Here is an 18,720-nt window from a genome sequence, read left to right as displayed (position 1 = left end):
ATACAGCTTAGTTTATATGAAACATAGGAAGGAATTTTTTGATTGAGAAAAATTTCATAATTTAAGAAAGAATGGAAAGCAAGAAACAGCTACATGTTAACATTTTGCTAATGAAGATGGAGGAAAGAAATAAATTCTGTTCATTGCCATTTGCAATCTAAAGCCAATTGGGAGGTTCAGATTTGAGAAGGAGAATGTGTATCTTGATATGTATGTATGTATGTATGTATGTGTGTATTTTTCAAAACCAGTGTAACTTTATTGGGTCAGATGGTGGATATTCTCATTGTCCAGCCTGCCCCACATTTCCTACCAAAGTACCCACCTGTATTTAGATACATGCTTTAAAACTTCAGTTGAGCCTTGCTACTTATTTCATTTTAATTCCCCTTTCCCCATCATCTCCCATCTCTACCTGCTAATTTTTGTCTTTTGTTTCATGATGAAAATTGAAATAGTTCAGCATAACGTTCATGTTTTCTTTTCAATGAAGATGTTTTAGATGTACTTATATTTGCTGCATAGCCAGCTTCTAATAGTCTCTGCCTTCAACATTTAGACAGGAAACTGAAGTGAAATTCTAAATGTGTGGAAGAATCCTCCAGGGTCCATAAATATATAGTTTCATTAAGATTACAAAAAGACCATTGAATTTGACAAAGTCACTATATATTCTAATTTTAAAATAATTTAAATCTAAAAATGGGAAAACATTCTCAAGCACACAAAGAGACTTCATAGGAAAATATTTTACTATAAAAATAAACTGAGCTCTCAAAATAAACTGAGTCTTGGTGATATTGAAATTTGGTAAATAGTGCCAACTGTTCTTTGTTTAGGTGCTTATTGGAATATGGTAGGTCTGTGATTGTGTGAATGTAAACATGATGATGAAATTAAACTTTGTGTTCCTCAAAACTAAAATCATCTTTAGAAACTATAATCTCAATGAAGCTTTATAATCATTCTTGCCCCACCTGTTTGTGTCAAACTAAAAAGTTGGAAAATAATTCTTTAAAATATCCTCCTTCCACAAAGACAACAGTTCCATTGATTCTTGAATAACATATTTAGACTACCCTGCTAGCAAACTTTCACTTTATTATCCCTGGCTTATATTTGTTTGCCTCAAAGTCTGGAATCTTTCTGGTTTAAGTCTCAATGGATGACAGACTGAAAACATTGCCTCCATCCTTTTTCCTTTTCCCAAAGATGGTTCTGTTCTTCATATTAAGTGAGTTCAGTCCCTTTGGGGTTGGGGGAAAGGTGGTGGTGGCAATAGGCAAAATGTTGCGAATTATTGAAACTGGATAATGGGTACAAGAGAAATCCTTTATTATATGCTATTTTTGTATGGTTGAAAATTTTGATAATTTTTTTTAATGCAGTCAGAAAAATAAGATAAATTAGCCCAACCAACAATCGGTTTGTTGCCCAGTTAGAAATAATATGAATTTGGGAATTTCAGGGTACAGACTATAAAATGATCTTATCTCAACAGGTTATAATTCTATGTTATTTAGTATAGTCAGTCCAGGCTTTACAGCACTTTGAATTATTACCTTCAAGGCAAAAGCTTGGATCTGAAACCAACAAACAGGGAGCCTGCCATCATTTTCTTTCAATTCCAATGTTTCCTCCCTTATCAAATGTCTAGTCTATTTTGTTTCTTTTCTGGTTAAAGCCATTTTGAAATTGTGGCTGTTCCTTGCCATACTAACTAGAATACTTGAGTCTGATTCAAAGGTTTTCCATTTTGTCACTTTCTTCCCCCCTTCAGTTTACTTAATTACTGCCTTGAGTCAAACATGTGCTAATGCACCACCAATCTGTTGTAGTAGAAAGAGCACTGGATTGGGAGTGAAGAGTTTTCAGTCGCAGCTTTCCATGAACTAGCTTAATGATTCTGTGTAATTATTTTACTCCATAAAATCTTCTAATCTGAAATTGTCTTTAATTTGTCATTTTGGGACTTTTAACCATTCAAAGCTACTTTTAAAAAAAAATTCCTTTCCTAGATTAAGGTACTATGACACTCTGTCTTAAATGACAGACTTAAATGACTCAAGTCATTGACTTAAATTCATCCTTGTGGTCACATCCTACTCAAGTCTTCACTTCATATGTTTGCATTCCCAAAACAACTCCTATTGACTTTTTAAAAAACTGTTTATTTATTTATTTTGAGAAAGAGAGAGAAAGTGTGAGTCAGGGATGGGGCAGAGAGAGCAGGAGAGAGAGATAATCCCAAGCAGGCTCTGCACAATGTTAGCATGGAACCCAACATGGAGCTTGAACCCATGAACCATGAGATCATCACCTGAACTGAAACCAAGAGTTGGATGCTTAACCAACTGAGCCACCCAGGTGCCCCTTCTATTGACTTTTTTAATTGATCTTTTTTTCAAATAAATATTATTTATTAGAACAGTTTTAGATTTATAGAAAAAATGAGAGCATGGTACAGAGTTCTCATACATCCCATACCCAGTTTTTCTTATTATTAATATTTTGTATTAGTATGGTAATTTGCTCCAATTAATGAACCAGTGTTAACATATTATTATTAACTAAAGTCTCTGGTTTATTCAGATTTGTTTTTTTTTATTTAATATAATTTTTTGGTTCAGGATCCTGTCCAGGATACCATGTTACACTTAAAGTCTTTATATTTTTAAAACAGTTTCAGGTTTATGATAAAGTTGAAAGGAAGGTACAGAGATTTCCTGTATACCCCTCTCCCACACATGCATGGCCTCCTCCATTATCATCACTCATCAAAATAGTACTTTTTTTTTTTTTCTTACCAAGCATGAACCTACATTGACACATCATAATCACCCAAAGTCCATTTTTTTTTTCACTTTGGGTTTACCACTGATGTTATTCTGTGGGTTTGGACAAATGTACAATGTCATATATTCCTTATCATAATATCATGAAGAGTATTTTCACCACCCTAAAAATCCCTTTTTAGAATGGTGGTGTTCAGTAGGGTAAGTCCAAGGAATCCTGAAATAGCAGTCTTTGAGAACTACTTCATTCAATTTAGAACTGTTAAATAAGAAATTGACACTTAGGTGAAGTAGAAACAAACACAGAGCACAAAATAAGATTTATTAAATGCTTACTATGTGCCTGGCATTAAGCTTATTGAATTTAGCCTCTAAGCACTTGTACTTAGAATTAGTCTGCTGAATGTAAATCCTGGTTTAATGTTATTATTGGTTGTGGGACTTGGGCCTCACTTTTTTCATCTGTAAATGGGATAATAATAGTACTTACAGGATTTTATGATTATTAAATAAGATAATATATATAAAATGTTTAACATGGTATTCACTATTTGATAAAGTGCTTGATAAATGCTACTTATTACCAATATTTAGATTGTCACACTTAATCATCATGAAAACCTGTTCTATAGGTACTGTTATTTCCCCCATTTTATTAATGAATTAATAAAATCAATAAAAATTAACTAATTAATTTAAAGTTTATTTATTTATTTTGAGAGAGAGAGAGTGAACATGGAAAGGGCAGAGAGAGAAGGACAGAGAATCCCAAGCAGGCTCCACACTGTGAGTGCTGAGCCCAATTGCAGGAACCCTGAGATCATGACCTGAGAGGAAACCCAGGGTCTGTAGCTTAACCTACTGAGCCACCTAGCTGCCCCTCCCCCATTTTAAAGAAGAGGACAAAAGGTTTAATGATATTGAAAGGATTTGTCTAAAGTAGTAGGGCCAAGATTTGAATTTCAGCAGTCAGAATCAAGAACCCACATACCTTTAATTTTTATGCTCTTATTTCCTCCTAATAAGTAAAAAACAGATACAAGGAAAGATAAGGGCTCAAATAAATGATTCTTTAAGTGTACTGTTGAGATTCTTTGATCATCTAAGTGATTAATTAGCTGTTCCTTCAGAGTTGGTTGGATGAAATGGTTATCTTGTTTGAATGACCCACCCAATATTTTAGACACACCTATTTTTTCAGTATTTTGTGGGTTTTTTTGTTTGTTTTTGATGAAGAGGTATTTTATTAAGATATTTTATAACTATAAAAATAGTATATGTACTACATAGGAAGTATTGAAAATACAGAAAAGTTTATAGGAAAAAAGTACATGATTTCAGTACTCAGAGACAACTGCTTTTTTTTTAAGATTATCTGTATTTTTTATTATTTTAATTTTTTTCTAGCTTCAATAAGGTATGACTGACAATAAAAATTATGTATATTTAGGTTGTACAAAATGAATTTTTAAAAGATGTACAATGTGATGATTTAATATACGTATACATTGTGAAATGATAACCACAATCAAGGTAATTAACACATCTGTCACGGCACATAGTTACCTTTTTTATTCCTTTGTGGTGAGAACACTTAAGATTTACTTTCTTAGCAAATTACAAATATACAATACAGTATTGTTAACTATCATCATTATTCTGTATGTTTGCTACCCAGAACTTATTCATCTTATACTGTCATTTGGGAAGAAATATATTGATTACTGGGGACATTTAGTGTATTACTGAAAAATATAAAGTTACACTCTAAATCTTATTTTAAAGTCGTTTTCTACAATGAACAACCAGATTAGCTATTATAAGTTTTCATATTTTCGTTAATTCACTGTTTTTTCATAAAAACCTATCTTCTAGGAAAGTGTTACTAAAATATTTGGCTGCACCAACCAATTCTCAGGTCCTAGAACCAGTAGTGATAATAATGTGAATATGTCCTTACTTCACTTTGGGCCCAGGTAAATAGTTTAATAATATGTATTAATTAGATTTAATTTTCTTAGTATAAAGCATTCTGTTTGTTCTGGCTAGGATTTTTTTTTTTCCCTTTGAGTAATTGGGTAACCAGCCTTGATGGAATGGTAGGTGAAAGTTCAATTTGTAACTTACTACTTGCAAGATCTTGTACAAATTCTTTACTCTCTTTGAAGTTCAATTTATTACTGTGAATAATTAGGATAATGTCAAGTAACTTCACAGGGTGACAGTGAAGATCAAATTCAGTAGTTGATATGAAGAAATGTTTTAAGCTGTTATGTGATAGAAAAATAAATATAAATTTTTGATGTGAATCATTGCTAGTTAGAAGAGATCCATAGTACAAAAAAGAAATTGAGAACCTCTGGTTTAGGAATAAAAGGAGGAAATGGATTATCATTTAATGAATTTTCACTATAAGTCAAACACTTTGTATCTGTTTTCATTGAATATTTTTGCTCAATTTTCCCTAATGAGGAAACTGAAATTCAGGGAAAATGAATAACTTATTTCAGGTCATGACTAGTAAATACAGGAGCTTGATTCAAACTCAGCTTGTTTGACTCTAAAGCCCATGTTCTTTCTACCTAAACACTCTACCTTCTGTACACCTAGAGATGGGGTGTACTATTCATGAATAATTAGGAGAAAGATGAAAAGCTAATCTTTTAGTTTCTCATTAAGATACAGTGATGCCTTGCATTTATTATTACTTCCTTTACTTTCTCTAAATATTTGAAAATAATTTGCTTTTTTTCCCTTTATAACAGCATTATGAGTTGGATAGAAAACTGTGAGATTTCACATGTGATTAAGTATATCACCAGCTGGTTTTTCTCTACCTCAGGTTACTTACCTGAAAAAAAGTCATGAAGAACATTTATAGTGCATTTCACAAATGAATAAAATATTTTATAAAAAATGAAAATTCTTAATTTAAGTGAAGCAAATAGTGTATTTCATAATGTCTTTTAACTGATTTTTTATAATACATAGGCAGTCATGATTTCAGATTCACTGATGAGAATTGCCTACTTTACACAGAAAATATCCCCATGAAAAGCAACATTTAAACATTTCTTATCCTCTGGGGAGGGCTTGAGAAATAGAAAGTTCCATGTAGTTTGAGTAATCAAAGTGGTGTGGGTTACATACACAGAAGAGTTAAATAAAGGGAAAGATCACAGAAACTAAATTGCATTCAACTTCCTTCTAAGTCAGCTTTTCATAATGTAGCTTATTTTGTTTCACATGCAGTCTCTTTTATAGAATATTAGGCATATCAATAGTTTAATATAAATATAGAAACACACGTCAAAATCCAAATAGAAATTACTTTTGTATTATCCATACCTTACTTTTCATCTGTTTATACAAATAATCAAGGGTTATTGTATTTTCAAAAATTGTGGAGAGTGTTGTTCTTACTGCAAAGGTATAATGGAGTATGTATAAAACAATAGCGTGTTTTGCAGTGCATGTGCAGTTAACTGATCATTCCTGTCAGTTATGGAGTTGGCTGACATTTTACAAACAATAAACAGCAAGTTATGGTGGTATCCTATGTACATTCATTCAACAACATTTATTTAATTATTGAGCACTTAATACATTCAAAGCATTGTACTTTACACTCTATTAAGATATAAGGATGGCTATAACATAACTTTGCCTCCAGGAAACTTGAAATTTTGTGGAAGGGATAAGTATGCAAACAACCAACTCTATTTGCCTTAATAAATATTACTGATTTTGTACAATTAATCTCTGTCTTTCCTGGGGAAGAAAACTATTTTTTTTTATCAAGTGTTCATTATATGTAGACACTGTACTCAAGAATTAATGCATTCAATGTGCTTTGAATAATGCCTTCCGCTTAGTAGGTAGTCAACAAATATTATCTGTTACTATTATCAAATATAATCATTAAAGCAATTCTATAAGATAGCTATTTTTATTCTCATTTTATAGATGAACTATACAAAGACAGGGATAGATAACTTGCTTAAGGGTACATAGTCAATAAGTATTATTCAGATCTGAATTCAAGGCTCATACTGTAGAACAGTAGTCTCAAAAACAGTGAGCATGTGCCCTAAGGAATATGCAGGATGACATATTAGGGTTTGAGAAGATAATCAAAACTTTTATGTATATATTTTTTGTTTAACAAAACTAAGATTAAAGTTTACTAATCTTTAGTATGCAGATTGGTGCTGGCAATGTCAAAGTATCAATCATATGCATTGTATGCATTGTGCAAAGTATCCTGAAGGGAGAGTGGGAGTGGATTTGCTTTAAGATTTGGGGGTACTGAATTTTATTTGTGCCTTGTTGTGAGGAATCACAGTTTATGCTATCCAGTTTTAACTAAAGTAACTCTTACAAAACAGACAACTGACTTAAAAAAAATAACAGAACAAAGATAGAATAATAGTCAAACATATTTAAACAAGAGTATCTTTAATACATATTATGCACATGTCAGCTATATTATAAAGTAAAAACAATGACGATTTAGTCATTTGACAATAAATCAGCCAAAAACAATGATCAAGAATACATCAATGATCAAGATACAAGAATACAAGTCAGCCAAAAATAATGATCAAATATACATATTTGAAATGTATACTTATATTCATTCTCATTAAGGATGAATCTCCCCTTAGTGTATGATGTGCCCTGAGCCAAAGTGACTGAAATAATGCATGAAGAATAAGTGGCAGAAAACTATATCACATTTATGTGTCAGCAAATGTTAGAAGATGCATAGAAAACATTGCTGAAGATTAAAAAAAATAAGTCCTTGAAAAAATTATACAGTGTGAAAGGTTTACTATATAGTCAAATGAAAGTACTGATACTTCCAATATTTCAACAAATGGTATTTGTTAGGCTCAATTTCACTACTACAAAGAACTACATTTTTATGAAACACTAGAAGGCTTGCTGGGGGAGATACTTGCTAAGCCTCAAAATACTCTTTAAGTAAAACAATGCCTACTGAAAAACCTGTGTTAACATAGTTTTGGAGCTTCGGAGGGCTTGGGTGGAATGGAAAAAAAAGATTTCTAGGTAAGATTACAGAGGTACTTCTACACATGAAATTCTTTTACTCATCATTTATAAGCAACTTATTTTAGCAAATCAGTCAAAGTCAAAGTATACATGGGTACTGTAGGATATCATTGATGTGGTTAATTTTTTTTTTTCAACAGATGCTTTGCAATATAGTAGAAAATACATCAAATATAGAAGAATCTTAAAATTTTCGTAGAATTTTTATGATAGTTCGTAATAAGATGGAGAGTGGACATGAATATTATTTGCACCACTGGAGTTTCACTGATTATTCAGTGGCTGAGTATTAGTGATACTAACAATGAGTTGAGAAGGTAATGACTCAGGGTATGGAGAGAACATTTTCATATTGAATGTTTGTAGTTATATTCATTATAATGTGATTTTGTTGCCAAAACCAATGTAATTGTAAAACTCTAGTTTCTGCATAATTGAAAAACTGTATCAAAACTGTATCTGAGAACTTTTTAAAATTTGGAATAGAATTTTATAACTTGTTTCAAAATCTTACAAATGAAATCTTTAAAGAGGCGTTAAAATTCTTTTTTTTTTTTATAAAAAAATACTACAAATACCTTTTAGTTTATAAGAACAACTCATGGACATTTGGAAAGATGAAAATTTACTAGGCAAATTTCAAGAAAATCTTCAACGTAATTGTTGGTTGAGATTGAAAATTGAGTATTGTGATTTAATAAGCACAACCAATGATGCCCTTCTTCCGTTTGGTTCTATTATTTTGTGAGGCTTTTCTCCCACCGTGACCATTCCAGCAGGTATCACAATAACCGGATTGTAGTAACAGATCTTCACGTGACTGTGTCACAAAGTGTAAAACCAAGCTAAGATATAAAGAATGGCAAATATTTAACCAAATTACTCTAAAGTGTTGTGTTTTAGTGAGAGCAAAAATGTTTTAAAATTGCTAATAAATACAACAAAATTAAAATTTATTTAAAAGCATCATTTATTTCTTGTTTTCTTATCCTTTAAAGTGCTTATCCTTTAAAGTGCTTATCCTTTAAAGGGCTTATTCATATGTTCTGTAATGTATATAACATGGTAGTATAAGTCTATAACTTACAAATCATTATATATATTGAGGTGTGCGCTTATATTGATCAGTGCCCAGTCAGAAAAACAGAAATGACTCAAGACAGAGAGACTTTAATCCGAGAATTGGTTACAAATGTGTTGGAAAGTCTGATGGAAGGGAAAGACAGTGGCAATGATATGTAACAATGAATATCTGCAGAAAGCAAGGGAAAGTTTTGTTACCCGGAGCGTACAAGCACTGTGCTGCAGAGGCAGCTGGAGCACTGCTGCTGCTGTGGCTGTTGGATTCATCATTACCACTCTTTGCAGGAAGCCAGGCACCCGCACTCCTACTGACATGGCAAGAGCCCAGCAGTCCACCGTTCCACCAATGCTGTTTTACTTGCCAAGGCTGTTAGAGCGTGTGCTGTTCTGCAACCGCAGTACTGGTGCTGCCATCAGCAGTCCTAAGAGCCAGATCCCAAGAGCCCTGCACTGCAGAGGCTGCTGAAGTACCTTTGTTGAGGTTGCTAATGCCAGAAGCAAAAGAAGAAAAAAAAAATGTTCTTTGATCATTTGCCAGGGTTTCTCATTCTGGCAAAGTAATCTGGGAAATGTAGTTTTCAGGTTCCAACACAGAAGACTATGGAAGGGGTGGGAATGGAGTTGGGAACTAACAGATAAATGATTGTTGTAGAGTTTAAAATATTTTTTAATGATGGGATCTATAGTTTTTAAAAATTGGAGAAACCGTTGCTCTAGAGTATAGCAGTAGTAAAACTACATCCTCAAATTTTATTTATTTGTTTTAGAATGTATTCTAGTTTGTTATCTAAAGCTAGCGTTGTTATTCAGGAAGCAAACACTGGCACTGTATCATTTATTTACGGCCAGTATTTGTTTTGATTAGTTACAGTGACATTTATTATTGGTCTGTGCCCAGACCTTCAGTCATAAATATTTTGTATATCATCCACCACTTCCTAAAATCTCCTCTGATTTATTGTTAAATTCTATACATTTATTAATTTAACTTTTAAAGTAATAACGATAGTGAAAATGCAGCACCTGAAGACTTCAGAATTTGTTTAATTTATAATGCCTAATATTATGTTTTATAATATCTATTATTTTATTATAAAATATACTTTAAACATCTGATTAAACTCCTAAAGCATAAATTGTTTAGTGGCACATTGAATTAATGCACTTATTGGTGGATAGAGTGTAGGTGAAGTTTAGTTATTTTAGGCAAAAACAACATGCATTTTATTAATTATTAGCTTAGAGTGTTTTTCAATTATTTCAATTGCAGACTTCTAGATATGACATCATAAGAAGTGTGTATTGGAGTAGCAGACCACTAAATTTCTAAAATGAACTCCATAAAATGACGACTCAGTTCTTTCATAGCCCTTTTCATAATTAATACAGATTTAATTATGGGCAGTTTTCCTCTCTTACTGATTACTAGTAAAACTATTTCCTCAATTGGTGAGACACTTCTTTTAGGCTCCTGTTCTATATAGGTTTAACAGATGTTGGACATACTATTTGTGTTTTGAAAGATCCCATTACATTTTAAGTAATATAATGTCGTCAGTTTGAAACAGAGTAGGACATAAGCCTAGATTTATGGATTTTCAACATGAAATAGAATTTATGTTGATACTTTTGATAATTTTGAAATACCTGATATAACTATTAAAATAACATTTTACTTAATATAATTCATTTCAAAATTTCTATTTCATAAGAATCCTGCAAAACATGTCTGGTACATGTATATATATGTATATATATATATATGTAAATATATATATACACATGTACCAGACATATATTTACATATATATAAAAATTTATAATATTTACATATTTATATATGTATATATATATATACACACACCAGAATGTATAATATATACATTACACACACACACACACACACACACACACACACATACACACCGATTAATAAGATATTTCTGTATTTGTTATTAATAGAAATGAAAAAGATTGAGATTTTACGCAGCTTCTTTTCTAAAAACTTGATATGTCCTTATATGTTTAAAAGGCTGTGGTTGTAAACTTATAAGTTATTGGGGTCAAATGGGCTTTCTTAAACAAAAATAAGAGATACTGTTTCCACCCATTTTGAATCATCCGTGTGGCCTGTTGCCTCAGAGGAGTTAGCAGGCTGTTGTCATGCTGACTCTATTATTAATAACTGGCTTCATTATTACTGGACAGATTGTTACTAATGTTTCCAACCCCTTAATCAAACTGGTTCATGGTAGCTTTCTTTTATCACTTTTGAACATTGTTTATATGCTGCTTTTCTTCATTATCCTTTCTTTAAATTTTACTTTGTGACAATTAATACGATTTTTCTCAAAATATGTGAAATAAGTATTGAAATTGTCTGGGAAATCCATGTGCCCTCAAACCTGTTTCCCACCATTAGTCTTTTTTCAAAATCTTCCTAATACCACCAGTTTATTATTCTAGAACATTTTTAAAGTAATTTTGTCAAGCCTCTCCCTCTATCCCTCATAAATTCCATTGGATTGATTTTAGGCCTGACTTTACCACTTAGTAGCCAGGTGACTTGGAGCCTCAGTGTCCTTATCTATAAATGAGAACATTAATACTACCTTTCTTACAAGGCTGTAGGGAGGATTCAATGACATGCGTAAGTAGCATTAAGCACAGTTCTTGACACATGTAGTAGTGGTAATTTTTATTTTAAGAATGAATCTTTTCTAATAGTAGCAGATTTTTAATTTTTTTTTTAAATGTTTATTTTGGAGAGAAAGAGACAGAGTGCAAGTGGGGAGGGGCAGAGAGAGAGAGAGGGAGACACAGAATCTGAAGCAGTTCCAGGCTCTGAGCTGTCAGCACAGAGCCCAACTGGGGCTGGAACTCAGGAACTACGAGATCATGACCTGATCCGAAGTCGGACGTTTAAACGACTGAACCTCTCAGGCGCCCCAGTAGCACCTTTTTAGATCAGAAGAACAAGATGGAGTTTTTGCGGGTAAAATCACCAAGGAGGATGGTGGAGAGCTCACCAATCTGCTGGACAAATAACAGCTATTAGCAATTAAGATGCCTCTGTTATGTATCTTTTTTTTTTTTTTAATGTTTATTTTTGAGACAAAGAGAGACAGAGCATGAATGGGGGAGGGTCAGAGAGAGGGAGACACAGAGTCTGAAACAGGCTCCAGGCTCTGAGCTGGCAGCACAGAGCCCGACGCGGGGCTCGAACTCACGGACCGCGAGATCATGACCTGAGCCGAAGTCGGACGCTTAACCGACTGAGCCACCCAGGCGCCCCTGTTATGTATCTTCTATGTGACTTTTATTTTTCATATAGAACACACGCCATAGTTTCTGTTTCTTTTTCCTTGTGTATTGAATATAACCTGTACATATGAATAAATTATTATGTAAGTGTTGAAACTTTAAAGACAGTTGCCAGCACTGTCCTAGATTGTTTAAGAGAGACGATTGAGCAGGGAGCAGGAAAAGTTCATGTAGTATACATGTCTAATATTTTTCTAGAGCGAGGGAGATATTGCAAATGACATTTTAATGCTTTTTAACCCTTTGATTTAAAATTTATTGTGTCACAAAGGTACTCTTTTCCTGTGTTTCTGGAGATATTCATATCATTTAATTGATGGAGGTATTAACAATTAAATTATAATAAATTGTAATTCAGACATTAATCTATACGCTTTTTCTCTCTGACCGCATTTCTCCTGTATATTTGTGGGAAAAGGTGATTGACTCATATCTATATCTGAGTCATTCTGTTAAACATGCTTTTGACTTTTTGCTATTCACCATCCACCGTTTACTGACCACTGTTCACAGTGCCACTGGTCACTCCTTGGAACTCTGGTCTCTCTAAGAAGCTTCTATGTTTGCAAGGGCTACAGTATATGGATGAATTTATCACAGTACCTTCATTTTCCATCCTTGTACTCCTCATTACACTAGTAAACAAAGCCGTACAAGCTTTCCAGAAGGTTTGAAGAGAAGAAGATTGGCAAAATGTAAATGTCTTAGAAGTTAATATTAGGCATCATTCTTTTTAGAAAAATCTTTTGGCCACCTTGACATTGGGAATTTCTCACTACCCACCTTTCTTTCTTATCATTCTCCTCTCTTCCTCCTCTTCTGTCATCTCTATGCTCCCCTGCCTTCAAATTGTCATTAGTTTCTTATGGAGTACACTTTGGCACCACAAGAAGAATTATTCAGTTCCCACCCACTTTCTGACCTTAACCAGCTTACTAAAGTGTTTTCTTGAAAAGGGATTGTTTCTCTCCTATGAGGAATTTTAAGGCCAACTTTCAACTTATACTTGAACACTTATGTAGTAGAAGTGAAAGAAATAATGGCTAAGTGAAATGTGAAGGGAAGCTGAATTTTCTTCTCAGAGATTATTCAAATTAAAATCCTGCTAGCTATATAGGACAATACTTTTTTATTCAACATTTTATTAAAAAATTTTTCATACATAGAGAAAAGTTGAATAGTATTACTTTTTTGGTACCATTTTCATTTTTCACAAGATCTTAAAGTAAGAATATGTTTTATATATAATTTCAAAAGTTTAAATGCTATTTGGAGGTGGTTTATATCATCCTTAGAACCCAAGTTTGTTAAAATATTTAACCAAGGTTTATAAATTCCACATATTGTTGCTTTGTTTTTTCATTCATTCACTCATTCATTCATTCATTCATTCATTCATTCAAGAAAGCTCTATTGAGCTTTAACTGTACTCCAGGTGTTCTTCCAGATATTAGGCTGTCAAAGCTTGATAAATAGAGTCCCTGTTCTGGTGGGTCCTTCAGTCCAATGGCAATGGGAAGTATATTAAAAGATAAAATGACTGTAGCACTGCAAAGGGCATACTAAAGATACTCCCAATGATGTAGTTTTCATGTAATGTTTTGTTTTTGTTTAAAACTTAAATATTTGTTGACTAGAATTGAAATGTATCTCTTCCCATTTAAGGATCATACTACTGGTCTTCTACTAGGAAACTATGATTTATCTACAGGCTCTTCTAGTTTTTCTTGGGACTCCTGGGACACAGTTTTAAAACTGGTGACTCAAATTAAGGATTATTGTCTAATTATATATACCACAATAGAATTACTTTATGATGGTGGCCTCAATGACAAAATCAGTACTTAGTATAGCACTTACTCATTTTGACCCATTACCCCAGTCTTTGCTTTTCCAACCATGTACCAGGGCTAAAACTTGTTCTGTCCTTCATTGCAATATGACTTTTTTTTTTTTTTAACTACTCCCCCTTCTCTTTTCTTTTGGGAATGTTCCTTTGAACAATCTTAAAATGTTTCAACGTTTTTTTCCTGTTTAGCCTCACATGATATAAAAACATTAGAGATGTCTGAAAAAGGACTTGATTAAAGTGTGTTCAGGATAGTGGTAAATGCTTTTGAAATTAGGTGAATTTTTTTGTCTTCAAGATTAAAAAAAAAAAAAATCTCACCCTTCATGTACTTTTGGAAGTGTTCATTTCCCAGAGTACTCTGTGACTCTAAAATTAATGAAACTGTATGCTCCAGGTTAATATCTATCACTGATTTCCACAATCATTTAAGAATTTCATGTACTGTGTACTTGTAGAAGACTTTTCTAGGCGCCTTGGGGGCAATGAATAAAGTGTACTCCATGGGTCTATAAACTACACTGCTAGAGAATAAACCATTTGTCTCCAGTACCTCCCTTTGCTCCACATTTGTCTCCAATCTAACCTTAGTACTAGTCCCTGTTTTGTGCGTGCGTACACATGTCTTTCATAAGCCGCATATTAAATTTAGGTATTTATTTTGTTGGACTTTATTCTGAGGGAGAAGCACAAAGTTTAAGGCACTGCATTACATGAGATATCACGCCATGTAATGGCAAGATTATTTGCTTATACTAATATTGTTTGCTGCAAGTCTGTCCCCCAACCAGGCTGTGAAGTCTTCAAAAGCAGAAACTAAATCATATGTTTTATCTTCACTTTTTACCCCCAAGTATCCTGAATGGCACAGAGTGGGCATATAATCCATGTTTAGTTAATGCACAAAGATCAGAGCAAGGGCAAATTCTTTCTTGCAGAATGAGTCATTAGTATCAAAGTGTTCAGAATATATCTCTAAATAATTCAAAGTTAAAACCAAGTGTGTAAAATCTAATGATGGTTATTCAGCATCTCTCACAAATCATGTATAATTGAATCCTTGCTTTTTCCACGCTTTTCTCAGGCTATTGGAAAACGGTATTTTTTATTGTATTTATTATTTATTTAGTTTTTTTTAAAGCAATTATTTGCATTAGTATTAGATATTTGATACCTGAACTAAGGAAACTTTAAGGACTATGTAGATTTTTTAAAATTTTTGTTTTTTAAACAGAGGGCACTTAAGCAAATAATCTATGGGAATTATATATAATGCAAGTAGGCTTTATACATTGATAGACTTGTTGATTACAGGTTGTTTTTCAGTTCAAGCAAATGGAAGCACATATTTATGGACATTTGGAAACAAAGAAAGGCAACTGAATGGATTATGTAAATTTTTAAATAGAGTTGCTAGACTCTTAAACCAGATGTGTTGAGAACTCTGTAAATTAGAAGAGCAAATCTGTACTATGCTGTATTAGTAAGCAAGATGTGAGAAATCGTCAGGATGTGTTGAGTTTGACTCCTAAGCACAGAATCTTGTGGTTAGATGGGGACTTAGCTGCCATTAGATACTGGGAGAGAGTAGGATGCAGGGATTAAACTTGTGCTCTAAACCAGACAGTCTGGGTTCAAATGCTATTACTCCTCTGCTGTGTGCTTTCAGGCAAATTGCTTAACCTCTCTGTTTCTTCATCTGAAAGTGCCACTAAAAATAATCTCTACTTCATAGGGTCACTAGGGTTTAATGAGTTAATAAATGAAAAATACTTTGAAGAGGACCTGGCAAATAGTAACCACCTAAGCATTAGCTATCATCGTAATCATTGTTATGTTATCTACTTCAGTTCCTTCCTTTTAAATTTAATTATTTTTTTATTTGAAGAAGTGGAAACTTCATTTCCATTTGGATGGTTACATGGCTTGCGCAGGGCATACAATCTACTTGTGGCCATGCTGAGACCAAAACCAGTTTTTAACTCCCACTCTAGGATCTTTCTACCAGATGAAATTGCTCCATGGCATATCAGCATACAAAACCACTTAATTTAATAACTATAACTTCCAGAGTCTGATAGTCAATTAGGATTATTGTTTCACATGGTGCTATGGTTAATTCAGTGCATGGGTCTTGCGTCCCAGCGGGGAGAGTGTATCTTGAACTCCAGAAAATACTAAGAATGTGCCACTTACTGTGCTTGGAATCTAGTAAAGTGTGAAGATATGGAGAAAGCATTGAGGTGTTGTGCATTTTGCACTAAGCCAAAATATTTCTTTTTCTTTTTAAAATTCAACTAGCTAGTTGTTTTTTAGAAAAGGGGAATAGCTTTCACGGTCCTTTACATTCCTTTTGACTCCTGCTGGTGGAAATCAAATAATGTCTTCTTATTCTCCTTGGGTTAAAACAAAACGATACAAAACAAAAATACCTAGAACCTTATTTTAAAAATCAGGACATGGTTATATCTAATTTGAATCAGTCTGTCAAACTGTGAGGCCTGTGTGCTTTTTTAAGTGGCATTTTTCTTCAAACATTGGAATACAGCTTCAGAGAAACAATAGGGCAATAGTAGAAAAACAGAACTGCCAGGCTGAGAAGTAAGGGGTGAGATGCGTGCTGGTACCTTAGGCAACACTGAGTGTATTTTAGAAAGGTTTTTCTTAAGACGTGAGACCAAAAGCATATCTGTTTATTTTATTACATTCCCTTTCCTGTGTATCTGTCCCCTCTTTATTACGCAACCACCCTTGAGAGGGGTAAAACACTATTGCAGCAGCACCTGAGAATTAGAATTAGTGGTTTTCAGTGAGAGTGGAGGGCTGGACTCTTGGTTTCCTACTAGAATTTCCCAGGACAGTTTGCACAATGTGTGGCTAGACAGCATCTTCTAATTTCTGTTCTATAGGTTATCTACCCTTATAATAGCTAAATCAATGCCTATCTCCATTCTGAACCAACGTAATGACCCAAGGTATAACTGATGTTCTAAAATATTTTTGTGAATCAGCTCATGATAGACTTGATCTATAAGTTATATATTGAAGTGATTAAGTTCTTTATTTTATTAACTGAAAACTGGCTTTTAAAGGAAGGAATTGATGCTTATATGGTACAGTAGTTTTGTTTATGCAAAGGAACGTATTCTAATTTTTGAAGCATGGTAAAACACAAAACCATATAAAAAGGATGATTTTAAAATTAATATACTTAATATGCAATTAATTATTGGTGCCCAGATTCAGGGTTTAAGTAGGTCAGAGGCACTCACATTTTTCATTTTTGTGTAAATTTTCTTTAGAATATTTAACTTCTATTGTGATGTTTCTAAGTCCCACATAGTGACACACAGCCAAACTGTATACAAATATTTTAAGGAAGGTGGATGTGTAGGTAGACAAGCAGAGTATAGTTTTAAAAAATCTGGGGACAAGAAGAAGAGCTTGAAACTTGTTCTGTTTTTTGATGTTTGTAATTCCATAGCTGCAAATAGATCACTTAAGGGAGGAAAAGTCACCTGGGAGTAGAGAAAAGGTGTGAAGATCACATAGTGTGGTGGGGAGTGTAATACCAGCAGTATTTTGGTTCTAGCCCATGAAAAAAATGGTTCGTATATCAGACAAAGAGAAACAGTTTTGTTTTGGTTCGTTTTGTTTTTCCCTTTTAAGGAAGACTTATTTAGAAACACTGATTAATTTTATTTTTCCCTCCTTATAAAAGAACAAGGGGTTTATGCTATGGTTTCAGACCCATATTCATTGAAATCTTGTCCTATTTATGACAGAAGTTCCTAATGGGATTTATTTCTGTTGTTGTAACATTATGTACTATATGCATTGCACCTGTTCACACAGAGGACATTGCATTGTGATATTTGTACAGATAGATGCTTCAAATAAGAAACCAATCTAAGTCTTCTAGAGTACTAGTCTATTAGTACTTAATTAAACTTAATTCTGTTTTTGTCTGCAATTGTGTGTATGGTCTTGATTTATTTACTGAGCAATGATTTCTTCTTTGCAGTTATCAGTTTTGTCTGAGATCAGTTTCCTATTGTATGGAGTCTTTCTTTCAGAGCCTCCTTTAAGACTGCCTCTGACTTTAAAATCATTACTAGGCTTTTGTCAGAGCAGATTTGTTGACACTCTTCTCACATTAAAAAAATTTTAAAAGATTGCACAAATAAGCTATGCATTTCACTAGTTCCTGCTAATATGCAAAAATGTATTTATGATAATTACATGTACTGTGTGCCAGAACTGAAACAATACATTCCTCATAATGGAGCATAAATAAAGAAGGTGGAGCCAGCTGCTCTTAAACTGTTTATTTGCAAGCAGTAATGATATAGAGAATATACCTTTTTCACTCTGTTAGTCTGGCAATACTGAACCTGTTGCTGCATTAGACCGAGTTGCATTTTGCTGGATAGGGGAAGGAGGGCTGTCTGCTGTCTGGTAGGAGGGCTTTGTCTGTGCCTTTCTCTCTCTGTTTCTTTCTGTTTTTCTTTCTCTCTCCTCCTCTTCTCTCTCTCTCTCTCTCTCTCTCTCTCTCTCTCTCTCTCGCTTGTTCTGTCTCTGTCTCTCTCTCCC

At 33.4% G+C, this 18,720-nt stretch overlaps 1 protein-coding gene and 1 long non-coding RNA gene across 13 annotated transcripts in view; one reads left to right on the top strand and one right to left on the bottom strand.

Annotated features, from left to right (window-relative positions):
- ZBTB20 (zinc finger and BTB domain containing 20) overlaps positions 1-18,720 on the top strand; it is a 774,657-nt gene that overhangs the window by 25,523 nt on the left and 730,414 nt on the right. The window lies entirely within an intron of this gene.
- LOC121036472 (uncharacterized) overlaps positions 8,872-18,720 on the bottom strand; it is a 30,529-nt gene continuing 20,680 nt past the window's right edge. Inside the window, exon 3 of the long non-coding RNA XR_005793361.1 lies at positions 8,872-9,439. This is a non-coding gene — a long non-coding RNA (uncharacterized LOC121036472). The remainder of the gene's footprint in view (positions 9,440-18,720) is intronic.

Source organism: Herpailurus yagouaroundi, unplaced genomic scaffold (genome assembly GCF_014898765.1).
Source record: "Herpailurus yagouaroundi ecotype Mexico unplaced genomic scaffold, PumYag 162, whole genome shotgun sequence".
Classification (NCBI taxonomy): domain Eukaryota; kingdom Metazoa; phylum Chordata; class Mammalia; order Carnivora; family Felidae; genus Herpailurus; species Herpailurus yagouaroundi.
This window is presented reverse-complemented; position numbering and strand designations above follow the sequence as displayed.